This window comes from Cynocephalus volans, chromosome 12 (genome assembly GCF_027409185.1).
Source record: "Cynocephalus volans isolate mCynVol1 chromosome 12, mCynVol1.pri, whole genome shotgun sequence".
NCBI lineage: Eukaryota > Metazoa > Chordata > Mammalia > Dermoptera > Cynocephalidae > Cynocephalus > Cynocephalus volans.
In genome coordinates, this window is record NC_084471.1 from 21980613 (window position 1) to 21993779 (window position 13167).

Sequence of the window (13167 nt, forward strand, 5' to 3'; positions counted from 1 at the left end):
TTCCAAGAAGAAATAAAACAGATTGTAATCTGGCTACAGTGACATGCAGTTGCTTAGAAACCCACTAATATTACCAATATGTCTGCATGTCAGTATTTTATCTAACTGTAAAGATTTCTTTAAAGTTTCTTCTTCAATATCCACATGATAAATTCTCTCAGTGGACATGGTGAAAGTTTGTTTGTTTTTATTATTGCATTCTGCTCCCACATTAATAACCAGGTATTAATAATGGTACCTTTCAAAAAATGCCAGCCATAATTCAGTAAAAAATTCTTACTACTCCTTTCCAGTGCAACATGAGTAAAAAATATTTTTAAGTATCCATATGTGGTTTTGTGAAATGTAATATGTTGTTGTCTTCCACAGTTAAGTTCTCTTAATATGTTAGGGGTTTCTGCTAAGAATAATAGAAAGCAATCAAACACACCCAAATAATATACAATTTTCTATATATTTGACTCTTTTAAGTCTATATCTTTACATTTTTTATAATAAGACACATTTACTACTTACTATCCAAATTTAAGACAAGGTGTCCAAACTGCCTTAAAATAATTAGCTCTTTACTCATCCATATGGACATGACTAAGAAAATTATCTTTATTGTCCTTAACATAGGGGACTGTGATATCATTATATGAAAATTAATTATATTTCATGAAATTAGTTCAATGCTCAACCAAAAAGTCAGTAACTCTCAAACCCTGGATCTATAACCCAAACATAAGACAGATTTGTAATTTCCCAGTATGGCATCAAAAATTGTATACTTTGCTTCCCAATCCCACAAAGGTTACACACCAGAAAATCTCAAAATGGTATTTCAGTTAAGTAAATACAGCTATTTAAAGTTCCAAAACTAAGTAGTTTTATCTCAAAAATTCCTAACTCTATTTTTAGTATAACATCATTCAAGTTTGAAATAAAATAAGATTTTGCCTAATGTACATGTATGATTTAGTCGCCCCCTGATGACTTTAACTAGTTAAACTATGCAAGCTCTCGATCTTGTGAGAAAAGGTTTTGACTAGATTAACAGTGTTTATACTGGGATTGTAAAACATTTTAAATCCAAATAAAAATACACTCGGGATATCAGTTTTCATGATCAGATGCCCACCATGACAGCATATTCTATTATTCAAACCAGTAACAACTGATTGAGAGAGTCTGTGGTCAAATCAGAAAATGTTTTTCTAGGAAAACACGCCAGCTGGCTAATATATGAAGGAAGTGCAAAATGTTCAATGCCTTAATTCTCTGACGGACATAAGAAGAACTGTATTTCACAAGAATAAAATAAGAAAAGCAAGAGTTACACATTTTTCAGAACATTTGTACTTTGTATGTTATATCCAAGTAATCTTTATAGTAATTCAAATTTTTAAATAAAACTTACACATTTAATTAACTGGAATTTTTGCTGTTATCATAAGGGAAAAGTTAGCAGGTCTGCTTAAGAGCTCTAATTGGCTATGTGACCTTGAGTAAGATAGTGAAACCCCTCTGAATCAATTTCCTTGGTTATGAAATGAAACTGTGCTGATTAAATAACACCTGATAAACGGCAGATAATCAAAAACGTCAATTTCCTTTCTTTTCCCTATTCAAGTTAAAATAATTGCTTGTTAGGAGGGTAGTAGATGAATGTAATACAATTTTAAAAACCTGTTCCTTATTATTTGTTAAGTAACTCTTAGGTCATTTTCAAGTCCGAAAGTCAACTACAGATGCTATGATTGCTTTCCATGAAGTTATAAAATTAATACCTTCATCTCTTTCATGCAATGGAATATCTGTAACCCTTTTAATACAACTATTTAAGGTGAAAAATATCCTATATAACGTAATTGCCAGACAGATTCAAACTATGAAGCCAATTCCAAAGAAATAAAAGGCCAAAATATTATTTACCACCTAACGAAGTCATATATATTTGCCAAATAATGAAGTCAGTAGTCCTCAATGAATCTATAATAGGTTAAAACTTTAGCAGTATAAAACTTCAAGAGATGTTATACAATTCAATTTTTTAAAAAATTGCCCTCTCGAGGCAGCCGGGAAACTTGTGGACCTTCCTCTCGCCATCTCTTAAGGGAGGACTGCTGCTGCTGGCCAGTCGTGGGGGGTGACCGCCACTTTACCCCCGGCAGGAAAGGCTGCCTCATTTACAGGCAACAGCTTTGAAGTGTGGAGCAGGAAAAGAACTGTTTCTTAGCTGCAAAAGCGAGTCTCGAAACAGGGAACACGGCGCCAGGGCTGCTGTGGATGCAGACAGGATCCCGGAGGCCAGGGCCGCGCTGAAGGCGGCCAGCTGCCCTATTCAGGATTCGAGGTTTCAGGCCGGCATTAAAGAAGATTCCTGGGAGCGCCCGAGCCGCGCCGCGACTGAACAGCCCGAGGCGGCAGCGGCCGAGAACTGGGAAAGGCGGCAAACCAGAGACAGAGCAAGCGCCCGACCTGGCACAGCACTGTGAGTGATCCCTGGCACAGCTCTGTTCGGGGGGTGGATGCCCACGCGGCTCCCGCCTGCACCACCAGGCCACTCACCTCCCGGTGCTGCCTCCATTTTCCCAGGTGCGGGCAGCTCCTCCGTGCTCGGCCATCACTGAGCCCTCCCACTTGCTTACCCTGGCGCAGGGCTTTCCGGAGCCTGCAGACCGGCCTCCGCTCCCACTCCCTCCGCGGTTCTCTGGCGGGGCTGGTGGCGGGCGGGGGGGGCGTCCCGGCCAGTGTCGGGAGGGCAAGGAAGTACAGGCGGGCCAACTGTCACTCCACCACACCCTGGACTCCGGCCCCAGGTAAACTCCCTGTTACTGGGAGGCAAATACCATCTCTGCGGCCACCAGTTTGGAAAAAAGCCTAACGAATTTCTGGTTGGGAATAGTGTGGTAGGAGAGTTCCCAAGTCCGCTTGAACCTGACGGAGACCAGGCTGCAGGTGGGCGCTAGACTCGGTTTATACTGGGGGGATACAAAGGTGAACAAGACCCGAGAAAGATCTACATAGTGCTACAAAGGCACCCAGAGAGACCGGTCGTCTGTGCCTAGCAGAAAGCTGGTAGACTTCCTGGGCGAGGCGGTGCCGAGCAGGGTCTTGAAGGCCCAGCTGATAGACGAGGGGTGCAGAAGACACGCCCCAGCCCAGCACAGTGTGCACAGAGTGGGGAGACGTGCGGCCAGGGAGGCGGAGACTCGACAGAAACCACACACCCGGTGGGGTCGCCACTGCATGATCTAACAGCCTGGGCCAGAGCACACGGAACAGGGAGAAGTCCTGCACAGGAAGTGAAAGCTCAACAGAGATCACACACCCTGTGGTACGTGATCCACCAGCCCAGCAGAGTCCAAGCTGACCAGAAAGGTGGCTCCCCGGAGAAGCACAAGACCCGAGGCAACCACACACACAAGGCACTAGAGGCCAACTGAGCAGTCACGGAGGTAGCCATACGAAATTGGCAACCACAGCAACATCCTAGTTAGTCATTAGTCTCAAACCGGTGAACTGTGAAAGCCCCTGCCACAATGAATAAACACCAAAAAAAAGATACCAGAAATACAAAAAATCAAGAAAGTACACCACCAAAAGTTAATAAATCTCAAACTCTAGATCCTATAGAACAAGAAGCCCTTGAAATAACTGATAAGGAATTTCGAGTGATAATTCTAAGGAAACTGAATGAGATACAAGAAAACTCAGCTAGACATCATGATGAAATGAGGAAAAGTATACAGGATCTGAAAGAGGAAATGTACAAGGAAATCAATGTCCTGAAAAAAAATGTAGCAGAACTTGCTGAACTGAAGAAGTTATTCAACGAAATAAAAAACACAATGGAGAGTTTAACCAGCAGGCTTGTCGAAGTTGAAGAGAGAACCTCTGAACTTGAAGATGGGCTGTTTGAAATAACACAAGCAGACAAAAAGAAAGAAAAAAGAATCAAGGACATTGAAGAAAATCTGAGAGAGATATCAGACAACCATAAGCGATCAAATATCCGAGTCATGGGTATTCCAGAAGGGGAGGAAAATGGAGATTCCATTGAAAACATATTCAACAAAATAGTGGCAGAAAACTTCCCAGGTATAGGAAAAATCACAGATCTTCAGATCCAGGAAGCTCAATGATCTCCAAATGTATTCAACCCAAAAAGGCCTTCTCCAAGACATGTCATAGTCAAATTGGCAAAACTCAGAGACAAAGAGAGAATCTTAAAAGCTGCAAGAGAGAAGCGTCAAATCACCTATAAGGGAGCCCCAATCAGGTTAACATCAGACTTTTCATCACAAACCCTAAAAGCTAGAAAGGAATGGGATGATATTTTCAAAATACTAAAAGACAAAGATTGCCAGCCAAGAGTACTCTACCCTGCAAGGCTATCCTTCTGAAATGAGGGGCAAATAGTATATTTCTCAGATAAACAAAAACTGCGGGAGTTCACTACCACAAGACCACCCTTACAAGAAATCCTCAAGGGAGTACTGGGTTTGGGTCCTGAAAAATAACTACCACTGCCATAAAAAGCCAAGAAAAATCTAAACCCGCTAGTATAATAAAAATGGCATTCAGGAAGAGAAAACAAGCTAACAAAAACACTATCTACAACCTAAGGGACCAACAAACACAGAAAACAAACAGTAAATCAGAAAGCAAGGAACAAAAGACACCTAAGACAACCAAACAACCAATAAAATGCTAGGAATAAATCAACACCTTTCAATAACAACTCTTAATGTAAAAGGCTTAAATTCCCCAATTAAAAGACACAGACTGGCTGACTGGATCAAAAAGCAGGACCCAACTATATGCTGCCTACAAGAGACCTACCTCACCCATAAAGATTCACACAGACTAAGAGTGAAAGGATGGAAAAAGATTTACCATGCAAACAGAAAAGAAAAACGAGCTGGAGTAGCTATTCTTATATCTGACAAAATAGACTTTAAACTAAAAACCATAAAAACAGACAATGAGGGACACTACTTAATGATAAAAGGACTGATCCATCAAGAAGACATAACAATCATAAATATGTACGCACCCAATGTTGGAGCAGCCAGATTTATAAAACAAACTCTATTAGACCTAAACAAGGAGATAGACACTAATACCATAATAGCAGGGGACCTGAACACCCCACTGTCAATATTAGACAGATCATCTAGGCAAAGAATCAGTAGAGAAACACAAGATCTAAACAAGACTCTAGACCAATTGGAATTGGCAGATATCTACAGAACATTCCACCCAACAACCTCAGAATATTCATTCTTCTCAGCAGCACATGGATCATTCTCCAGGATAGATCACATATTAGGTCACAAATCAAGTCTCAATAAATTCAAAAAAAATTGCAATTATCCCATGTATCCTCTCAGACCACAATGGATTAAAACTAGAAATTAATAACAAACGAAACTCTGGAAACTATACAAACACATGGAAATTAAACAGCATTCTACTTAATGACATATGGGTCCAAGAAGAAATCAAGCAGGAAATCAAAAAATTTATTGAAACTAATGAAAACAATGATACATCATACCAAAACCTGTGGGATACTGCAAAGGCAGTATTGAGGGGAAAACTTATTGCATTAAACGCTCACTTTCAAAGAATAGAAAGATGGCAAGTGAACAACCTAACACTTCACCTTAAAGAACTAGAAAAACAAGAACAATCCAAACCTCAAGTTAGCAGACGGAAAGAAATCATTAAGATCAGAGCAGAACTGAATGAAATTGAAAACCAAAAAACAATTCAAAAGATCAATGAATCAAAAAGTTGGTATTTTGAAAAGATAAATAAAATTGACAAACCATTAGCATGGCTAACAAAAAAAAGAAGAGAGAAGACTCAAATAACAAAAATTAGAAATGAAAAAGGCGATATTACAACTGATTCATCTGAAATACAAGGAATCATTCGAGATTACTATATACAACTATACGCCAACAAATTTGAAAATCTGGAGGAAATGGATAAATTTCTGGACACACACAAGCTCCCAAAACTGAACCGTGAAGACGTAGAAAATTTGAACAGACCAATAACAATAAAGGAGATTGAAGCTGTTATCAGAAGGCTCCCAACAAAGAAAAGCCCAGGACCAGATGGATTCACAGCAGAATTTTACCAAACATTCAAACAGGAATTGACACCGATTCTTTACAAACTATTCCAAAAGATTGAAATGGACGCAAATCTCCCAAACTCATTCTATGAAGCAAACATCATCCTGATACCAAAACCAGGTAAAGATATAACCAAAAAAGAAAACTACAGGCCAATATCCTTGATGAATATAGATGCAAATATCCTCACTAAAATACTAGCAAACAGAATACAGCAACACATATGTAAAATTATTCATCACGATCAAGTGGGATTCATCCCAGGGATGCAAGGATGGTTCAACATATGCAAATCAATAAATGTGATACACCATATTAATAAACTCAAACACAAGGACCATATGATCATATCTATAGATGCTGAAAAAGCATATGATAAAGTTCAACACTCATTCATGACAAAGACCCTCTATAAGTTAGGTATAGAGGGAAAGTATCTCAACATAATTAAAGCCATATATGCCAAACCCACAGCCAATATCATCCTGAATGGGGAAAAGCTGAAAGCTTTTCCTTTAAGAACAGGAACTAGACAAGGATGCCCACTCTCACCACTCCTATTCAACATAGTGTTGGAAGTACTAGCCAGAGCAATCAGAGAAGAGAAGGAAATAAAGGGCATCCAGATTGGAAAAGATGAAGTCAAACTGTACCTGTTTGCAGATGACATGATCCTATATATCGAACAGCCTAAAACCTCTACAAAAAAACTCTTGGAATTGATAAATGATTTCAGCACAGTAGCAGGATACAAAATCAACTCACAAAAATGAGTAGCATTTCATTTCTCCAATAGTGAACATGCAGAAAGAGAAATCAAGAAAGCCTGCCCATTTACAATAGCCACCAAAAAAATAAAATACTTAGGAATTGAGTTAACCAAGGAGGTGAAAAATCTCTGTAATGAGAACTACAAACCACTGCTGAGAGAAATTAGAGAGGATACAAGAAGATGGAAAGATATCCCATGCTCTTGGATTGGAAGAATCAACATAGTGAAAATGTCCATACTACCCAAAGTGATATACAAATTCAATGCAATCCCCATCAAAATTCCAAAGACATTTTTCTCAGAAATGGAAAAAACTATCCAGACATTTATATGGAACAATAAAAGACCACGCATAGCCAAAGCAATGCTGAGCAAAAAAAATAAAGCTGGAGGCATAACACTACCTGACTTTAAGCTATACTACAAAGCTATAATAACCAAAACAGTATGGTACTGGCATAAAAACAGACACACTGACCAATGGAATAGAATAGAGAATCCAGAAATCAACCCACACACTTACTGTCAGCTGATCTTTGACAAAGGCACCAAGCCTATTCAGTGGCGAAGGGACTGCCTCTTCAGCAAATGGTGCTGGGATAACTGGATATCCATATGCAGGAGAATGAAACTAGATCCATACCTCTCGCCGTATACTAAAATCAACTCAAAATGGATTAAGGATTTAAATATACACCCTGAAACAATAAAACTTCTTAAAGAAAACATAGGAGAAACACTTCAGGAAATAGGACTGGGCACAGACTTCATGAATACGACCCCAAAAGCACGGGCAACCAAAGGAAAAATAAACAAATGGGATTATATCAAACTAAAAAGCTTCTGCACAGCAAAAGAAACAATTAAAAGAGTTAAATGACAACCAACAGAATGGGAGAAAATATTTGCAAAATATTCATCTGACAAAGGATTAATATCCAGAATATATAAGGAACTCAAACAACTGTACAAGAATAAAACAAGCAACCCAATTAAAAAATGGGCAAAAGAGCTAAATAGGCATTTCTCTAAGGAAGATATCCAAATGGCCAACAGACACATGAAAAAATGCTCAACATCACTCAGCATACGGGAAATGTAAATCAAAACCACATTGAGATACCATCTAACCCCAGTTAGGATGGCTAAAATCCAAAAGACTATGAACGATAAATGCTGGCGGGGCTGCGGAGAAAAAGGAACTCTCATACATTGTTGGTGGGACTGCAAAATGGTGCAGCCTCTATGGAAAATGGTATGGAGGTTCCTCAAACAATTGCAGATAGATCTAACATACGACCCAGCTATCCCACCGTTGGGAATATACCCAGAGGAATGGAAATCATCAAGTCGAAGGTATACCTGTTTCCCAATGTTTATCGCAGCACTCTTTACAATAGCCAAGAGTTGGAACCAGCCCAAATGCCCATCATCAGATGAGTGGATACGGAAAATGTGGTACATCTACACAATGGAATACTACTCAGCTATAAAAATGAATGAAATACTGCCATTTGCAACAACATGGATGGACCTTGAGAGAATTATATTAAGTGAAACAAGTCAGGCACAGAAAGAGAAATACCACATGTTCTCACTTATTGGTGGGAGCTAAAAATTAATGTATAAATTCACACACACACACACACACATACACACACACAAAAAAAACCGGGGGGGGGGGGAAGAAGATATAACAACCACAATTATTTGAAGTTGATACGACAAGCAAAGAGAAAGGACATTGTTTGGGGGGAGGGGGGGAGGGAGAAGGGAGGGAGGTTTTGGTGATGGGGAGCAATAATCAGCCACAATGTATATCGACAAAATAAAATTTTTTAAAAAATAAAAAAAATTTTTAAAAATAATAAAAAAATAAAAAATAAATAAATAAAAAATAAAATAAAAAATAAAGAAATTGCCCTCTCAAAAAAATGCCAAAAATTTAAAACGCAAAGATTATTTTAATATAACTTTTTCTCCCACATAAGCAGTTAAGGAAAGAAACATGCCATTAGACAAACTAACAACTCTACTAGGTATTCAAAAGTTTTATTGTAGTCAAATTCAGATGTAAGGACTATACTTTAGGACACACACTCTCAAACTTCAGAGAATTAAAAACCTAAATAGAGCTCAAATACAAGATAAAAGATGTAAGTAAAGGATATATATAATAACTCCACCCTTTTATTACTGATGCCTAAGCTAACTGTATGTGGAGAGTTGAAGTAAAACCAAACTTCAGAGCTGGCTGGTAAGTTCAGTTGGTTATAGCACAGCCTTGTAACATCAAGGTCAAGGGTTTGGTTTACCATACCAGCCAGCCCCCCCCCCCCAAAAAAAACTGAACTGCAACCCACCATCTGCACTGCTCACACGCACACACATATACAAACTGCGAAAAGCTCTGAGGCAACTCACCTCTCCTTTTCTTTCCCACTCAGAATCTGAACTTTCACACTGAATTAGCAAGTAGAAAGAGAATCTGAGTGACTGCTACACAGACAAGCTCTGAAGAAAAACTGACCTGGGTTGAATATTTCAATATATCAAGATTTTTACAAAGGTAACCAAATTTTTTTCAGGGCCTATTTCACTTTGCTTGTTGATAAAACGTATTTATTAAAAGTAATTCATAGAGAAACAAACAAAAGGAGGTGATTTGAACATGATCTAATATTAACAGAATAATAGCTTTCAATCACTGTATAATACTGATTCTTAAGAATCACCTCAATTTCTCTCTCTTCTTATTTTCTGGTGTGTGGTCACCAAGATTTAACAACACTTGGCTAAACTATTCTATTTATATAATACCCTCAGAATCTATTACTTACCTTAGTGTAATTTCCTCACACTACTAGAAAAGGACAAATTAAAAAAAAAAAAAAAAAAAACTCAGGCAGTAAAATTGGCAACACTTAGAGATTGCAATGGGAAACAAAGGAAAGAGACTAAAGTATGACCCTCAGGTGTCCAGCTTCAGTGACTGAGTGAATAATGATATATACCATTGAGACTAAGAATATGAATGGGATGGTAAGTTAAAGAAGCAAATGATGCACTATATATATACACATAAAATATATATATATATACATAAAAATATACATATAATATACACATATACATACATACAAAAAAATGTATATACACTTTTTTTTTTTTTTGGCAGCTGGCCAGCGCAGGGATCTGAAGTACACCGGAAGATGCTAAAGGAATACCACTTGGCATTTTGAAAATTTGGGTTAAAAGCACTTGAAAAATGCATGTGCAAGAAGATCATTTTGAACTTCCTTCTGTTTCTTAAAAGCAGGAGATGAAACTCCCATGTGAAATATGTCCTCTCTATACCAGAAGAAAAGTAACATTCTTATCATCAAGAATGGGAGGTAGAGGCAGAGGGAAACCTGTCACACAAGCCTTGTTAAACTGACCCTTATCTTCCTAGCCACTTCACCATCCAATTAACTACCCAAGCCCGTTTACCTTGTCACATTTTCATTTCACTACTCTTTGCCTAATTCAGTACATAAGTGTCCAACTCTAACTAGTCTTTGGGTCTGCATTTCCTCATGAAAGCTCCTGTGCCAAGTAAAACTTGTATTATATAAACCTGTATGATTTTCTTCTGTTGACCTGTCTTATGTCGATTAAATTCTCACACCAGCCAAAAAACCCTAAAAAGGGAGAGGTAACGTTTTGCCTCCACTATAATATCAACAAAGTGTATAACAAAGAGAGTATCTAAAATACATATAAGAGGAGTTCTGGTCAAGATGGTGGCACTCTATCCCACAAATCAACAAATTTGCAACTATAAAAATGTAACAACAGCCAAGCTGGGGCTGCTGGAGCTCAGGGGAAGAGGAGGAGAGACCTACAGAGTTCATGAAGGCAGGAGAAGCCACGATGAGAGAAAGAAAAAACTACTGGGAACATTTAGGGCCATGGCCACTTTAAGGCTGGGGCTCCTGAGTGCATGGAGCAGGAGCCAGCAGAAGCCGCAGCTGTGTCCTTCAGATGGAGTTGCTTGGAGGTGGCAGGGGAGAAGAGGGCCTTGGTGGCCCCCATGACAGCAAGACCACTAATAGGGATCCTGTAAACCCACGCAGGAGCAAGGGACCAGAACAGCTGGAAAAGGGGAGCCATTCAGAGGCCAGTGAGTCATCACAAGAGACCGGTGCAGGGTCTGTCCCATGGGAAGTGTTTGGAGCACAGGTGGTGGGGGAGACGGGCCCACGGGGAGAACACTGGGACACAGCATAGACAGCCAATCTGCCCTCCAATCAGCACAAGACCACTCAGAGGAGACTGGTCGGTAATGCAGAATTGCATGGGGTGCAGTTTGATGAAAAAACTCAGGCCCAGATCAGAGTTTCTACACAACCCAGATGCACCTAGTCTCTGGAGAGCCAGAAGTACCTATAAGGTCAACCATTCAACCCCGAGCTGCACAAAAAGCATTCCCTAGGGAAACAGCAGCAAAGCAGCAATTTAGCTGAACCACACAGCTCAAGTACTGGTTCCCACAGGAAGTTCTCCCATCTTAGAAGTAAGCAAAGGACAAAAAATTAGTTCTGGCCCAGGCACACCACCAGCGCCTTGGGGCTGCCACAGAACTTGAGGCATGGAGTCGGGGACCAGACCCTCCATCCACAACCAGGCACACCACCAGCACCAAGGAGCATGCCAAAAACATCACCTCCATGTGGGTGGCCCACCACAGCCACCACTGTAAACATGGATGCCATGAAAGTGGCTAGACATCACAATGACCACGCAGATGGTCCACCAGCCACTGGAGTGCATTGACACAAGGAGAGTCACCAGCAGAGACCAAAGAAAAAAGAGGATGTCTCTCTCCACAAAGCTCATTCCAGAGTGACAGAAGAAGCATCTGCTCTACAGTAATATTGGGGGACCTGAACACACCTCTCAACATTGGACAGATCATCTAGGCAACAAATCAACAGAGTAACCATTACTCTTTCAGAAGGAGAGAAGAAATCCAGGGTTATCGGTGGTGGGAGTCGGGAGAGAGAGGAGGATAGGAGAGACTGGACAAAGGGCATAAAGAATAAGTACAATTTGTAACAATATACATACTAGTAATACTGATTTGATCATCATATGTCAACACTGAATCCCAAAAATATGTATAATCAATTATGATTCAATAAAAAAAAAAATACATATAAGACTCTTTCAAAGAATAACAAAGAGAAAAAATAACTCAATAGTAAAATAATCAAAGGATATAAACAAAAAATGTCTAAAAACAGAATATGTACTGGCCTCATAAAATGAATTTGAAGAACAACAAACCCTTGGACAGCACAGGTTTGAACTGTGAGGGTCCACTTACATGCACATTTTTTTTCAATAAATATATTAAAACATACGTAACCAAAATTTTTTCAAGTGTAAAACTGTTTAGTAGCCTACCTAACAGTAAGCTGTTAGTCGTTATGTACTTAACTACTACTTAAGTAACAACACAGTACTCTCCCTCCCACCCCCAAGCTCAGGCACACAGCAGTGCAGTTCAGCCATGGTGAGGGGGTGTGTGCATGACATACTTAACAAAAGTTACATGCAGATTTTGAATGCGGGGAATGGGGGATCAGCACCCCTAATCCCTGTGTAGTTAAAGGGTCAACTGTATTCTCTAGTCTTCTTTTTTTGGAAGACTTTGAAAAGGGATTGGTATCAGCTAAACGTTTGGTAGAATTTAGCAGTGAAGCCATCATGTCCTGGGCTTTTCTCTGATGGAAGACTTTTTGTTACTAATTCAATCTCCTTACTTGTTATGGGTCTGATCAGATATTCTATTTCCTCCTGATTCAGTCTTAGAGGTTCTATGTGTCTAGGAACTTATCCCTTTCTTCTAGTTTATACAATTTGTTGGCATGTAATTGTTCACAGTAGTCTCTTATAATCCTTTTTATTTCTCTGCTATCAGTTATAATGTCTCCTCTTTCATTTCTGATTTTGTTTGAGTCTTCTATTTTCCTTGGTTGGTCTAGCTAAATGTTTGTTGATTTTATTTATCTTTTCAAAAAAGCAATTCTAAGTTTCCTTGATCTTTTCTATTGCTTTTTTTAATCTCTATCTCTTTATTTCTGTTCTGATCTTTACTAGTTCCTTCCTTCTGCTAATTTTGGGCTTAGTTTTGCTCTTCTTTTTCTAGTTCCCTGAGGTGAAACAGGTTGTTTACCATCTTTATTCTTTTCTGATGTAGGCAATTTTTGC

At 39.2% G+C, this 13167-nt stretch overlaps 1 protein-coding gene across 1 annotated transcript in view; it reads right to left on the reverse strand.

Moving 5' to 3' along the window:
* The window catches only part of PARPBP (PARP1 binding protein), an 86583-nt gene that overhangs the window by 61385 nt on the left and 12031 nt on the right, over positions 1–13167 (reverse strand). The gene's annotated exons all lie outside the window — the stretch shown is intronic.